Below are 4,310 nucleotides of genomic sequence, written 5' to 3'. Positions count from 1 at the left end.
TAAAATGTATATCAGTTGTGTCAGGAGGTCAGGTTTTATTTCCTATTGAAATGTTAATGCCTGTGTTGATGTCACTGCTGTTTTGGGAAATTACTCATGGGTTCAAAATTGTGTGTCTGTAATGGAATGGTGAACTCTGATCTCCTGAATGAAAGGGAGTAGGTAGTTCGGCATCAAATGTGTTGAAGCAGAGTTAGAAACAAGGTAGATGCTGTGGGTTACTAGTATTTAGTTGGCAAGGTTAGTAATCAAGATTTATATTGAAACGCTTCATGTAACAAAAACTGTGAAAAGAACTTACTATGAGTAGAATTATATGTGCTGCATTTGCACTGCTAGGTTATCAAAGGCTATGATTATAAAAATTAGGATTAATTAATGTAAGAGGAAATGTCAATCCATAAAAGAATTTTACACTTTAGTTCTGCTGAAGGATACAGGTGTCTTTAGATCTCAGTGTGAAATTGACTTTGTAAAAAAATATTCCTAATAAAAACACACATACCTCTTTCATGCAGTTATTTGAGTGACTGTACTCTAGAACATATATATCTCACAGTCCTCCAAAGGAAATAATTGAATAATCTGTGTATGGTAGGAGTTGATATGTCCTCTGAGCTAGCATGTGTTCTTTCCCATCAGCAGAGTTACGGTTTCTGGGTCTGTGCTGCAGATAGACATTGCTTCCTTCACTGAAGGAGCAGATGTCAGTAAGTTGCTGTTCTCCATATGGACCAAACTTAGAGAAAGCTATTTTTTGTGCAGTTGAGTGAGAGCTGTTGTCAGTGAAGCATTGCCTAGGTGCCGAAGTTACTTGAATTTGTGGTGGTTGTGGTTTAACCCTAGTAAGAAACTAAGACCACCTACATGGTCACTTGTTCGCCTTGTGTTGAGATGAGGGAGAGACTTGGAAGGGTAAAAATGAGAAAACTCCTGGGTGGAGATGAAGATAGTTTAATGGGGAAAGGAAAATCCATGCATGCCAGCAAAGCAAAAGAAGGAATGAATTCACCGCCTCCCATGGGCAAGGAGATGCTCAGCTGTCCCCAGGAAAGCTGGGCTCTGTCACACCTAAGGGTGGCTTGGCAAGAGAAACATTGTCACTCTGAACATCCCCACTTCCTTCTTCACCCAGCTGTGTTCGGTGATCCTGGCGTCTTGTGGTGTGGCACTGTCTCCTTGGATATACAGAAAGTAATCTCATTCCATTTGGTGCAAATTCAAATTTGTGTAGGGTTTTCAGTGACTAAGAATAAATACAGGTGCTGAACTTGTGATCCCAATTTAACAAATACGATAATTTATGGCTTTTAAGCTGCTGAAAATGTGTAACGTCAGAACACAAATTTCCAATAATTGAAAATGTTAACATAGCCACGTTATACATATACAAAGACATGCTAAAAAAAGATACTGCATGCATATGCACACTGACACATTTAACCTTTGGAGGAAGGTTTTACAAAACAGTAATGGCTGTGCAGATAGATGCCCCAACTGAGGATGAGTCTGAGTAGAGTGTTAAGGTAAATAATTGGGTAGGAACTTCTTTAGTCTGTAGTGATATCTTGCTGCTCTTGTGGTGGGTTTTATGGGCATTTTGTTTTTTTGTTTGCAGTGGTAATAGTTGGTAATTTTGTACTCTGTTGAAATTCTGCAATGTATGATGCTTTATTAATAGAACTGTAAGCTTTTAAATAAGGTAAAAGTTCTGGTAAACCTTAGGAAAATCTGTAGTTATTGCCCTGTTGTTAAACTTGCAAAAGTAATTCCAATACCATGCATGCAGGAGTAGAACCTAATGCAGGCATGGTAAATCAGCATTAGGTGGTTGATACACTTTGCCAAATAAGTATAATAAGGAACTTAAGCCTGTTCATGTTTTTATGCATGCAGTAAGATCTTGCAGAACCTTAAATTAGGAGTGTGACTACCACAGGAGTTTAATGATGACTCCCAGTCTTTTAATTGCTAAACCGTGGGGCATTTCATCTGTTGGGCAGTAATTGAACAAGGTGCAGAGTTCAGGTTCTTCTAAAGTGTCCATTGATGTGAGAAGTTACCTGAAATTTGGCACCCGTTTCCTGGATATTAGATTTTTAAGGAGTATGAAAGTCTTTAACCAGAGATTTCTTAATCAGCCGTTAGTCAACTGCTGTGACATCCACCACGACATCTGAATTAGTGATTTTTCCTTAGCTAATCTGTGTTTCCCAGAAGGTATTTCATGTGTTGAGAATGCTGCTGCAGAGATTATTATAACTCATCACTTTGGTCTCCTCTGACTGCCCCCCTGCGTTGCATCAAACTTCAGCTGCCTCTCTGTCTTCACTTCCAGTTCTTGCCTCTTCCACAGCCAAGCCCACTTACAGACAGCTGAAACTATTCTTCCTCAGTGTCTGGTTTGGCTTCTGTTGCTGCTTTACGAAAAATATTTGTGCCCATGTTTTTATATGAGCACATGTATGCTTTGCTATAATTCCATTCACACTTCAAGAAAGTAATCTTGAATATCTTTAAATCTGCCTCAGTGTTGCAGCATATTAAAACTCCTTTGCCACAGTCCCTGCAGAAGTTTGTACAGACTAGGAAGCTTGGTTTTGGGGCAAGTATTGTTTCAACATACTTCCACAATAATTTAATCAATTGTTTGCGTGTTACATAAGCTTTTAATGACAGGAATCCTTTTTGGTCTCCTTGCAACTTCTGATTGATTTCTTGAAACCTTTAGATACTGTGAAACATAATAAATATGGAGAAATTTTAACAACTGCGTGGCTCAGTGGCATGGAAGAATCTATGTGTCCCCACCCCCTCTACTACAGCAATGTAGTTACACTTTCTTTTTTCCTGTTTCTTTCTTTTTTTCCCCTTCCTTTTTAGGGAATTCCTCTTTTACTCCTTTGCACCTTTCAGGAGATGGCTCAGAGAAAAGTCTCTTCAGCCAGGTGCCCCGGAGTAAGCGGCAGGAAGTCACAGTTCAGTGTAAACCTGTTTCAGTAGCAGCTGCAATGTAAGCAGCCCTTGCATCCTAGCTGGTGCTTTCCTTGACTGCAGTTGTAAACAGGTCTTAGTTGCTGAAAACTTTAATTTTTAACTGCTTAGATCACATGATTTGAAAGAAGGCAGTGTTTTACCACCAATTTGCCCTGGTACAGGGCAGGAATGAGTGACAGGAAGGATGGCAGAAGAGCATTAGGAGGAAAACGTGTTCTGTTTGATCAGTGTTTTCCCAAAGTAGGGAAATACCTGTAAAACCTTGGCTTGGAGAGAGCTTAGTCTAGGAGTAAGACTACATGGCTAAATCAGGCAATCAGTCAAATGTCTAGATGTCACATCAAAGGTTATTTTTGCATCCCATTTGAAGTTATACCTGGCATTCATCTGGCTCCATAGTGAGCTAGTTCAGGGAGTTTAAAGTTATAAAAAGAATAATTTTTTTCTGCGGTCAGTTTTCTGCCTGTTCCTTTTCCTGATCCAATTCAATGAGATCAAGTCTGAATTATAGCAAGGGGGTGTCAGCTGCAACCTCAAATGCACATGGGTGGAATATATTATTGCTATTGTTTATTTATTAATTTCTATAAATGTCACCTACTTAATGGGTCATGTGTTCAAAACGTGATAAAAAGGCAAGATTTGGAGCTTTATTGGTTTTGCACTGGAGCCATTCACTGGTGCTCTGATGTCCTTTAGCTGCTGTCAGGATGCATTTGAGGTACTTGATGCTTGCAAGTTGTGCAGTTGCACTTGCTGCTACATTTTTTAACAGATTTGTTTTTCATGCCCTACAGCTAAAGCCTATATGCTTAGTATGCTGAAAAATGATTAGTCAACAAGAACTATGTGGTGTGTTGGAGGGAAAGATGAGGATTTGATACATTCTCAACTGTTCGAACTTGTACAGAATTAGTTTGCATGAGGAAGTTTCCTGTATTCACTTATCCTGCATCTTCAGTTCTTTGTTTTAGATGTATTAACAGTATAAGCTACAAAGAATATTTACTCTCAGTTTTAAGGCATGTAAAAATTAACCTGTATATGTAAAAAAATATGGTTTAGTCTCCCTAAATTTTTAAATGATTAGTTAATGTCGTGGCTAATTCTTTGAGCTTATTCCTGTCAGTCTGTTACATGGTGGGAGTAGGGCAGGGAGGGAAACAAGAGCGGGCAGACAAGATGTTTTTCTCTGACATTATGATGCTTCACCTTTATATTTGAAAGAAATGAAACAGTAACAAGAAAAGAGCCCAAAATCAACTCTGTGCTACTGAGTAGAAGTTGTCAATCTTAATGCCAAACTTGCATGT

Source organism: Geospiza fortis, unplaced genomic scaffold (assembly GCF_000277835.1).
Source record: "Geospiza fortis unplaced genomic scaffold, GeoFor_1.0 scaffold83, whole genome shotgun sequence".
NCBI classification, from domain to species: domain Eukaryota; kingdom Metazoa; phylum Chordata; class Aves; order Passeriformes; family Thraupidae; genus Geospiza; species Geospiza fortis.
Note: the sequence above shows the minus strand (reverse complement) of the source record.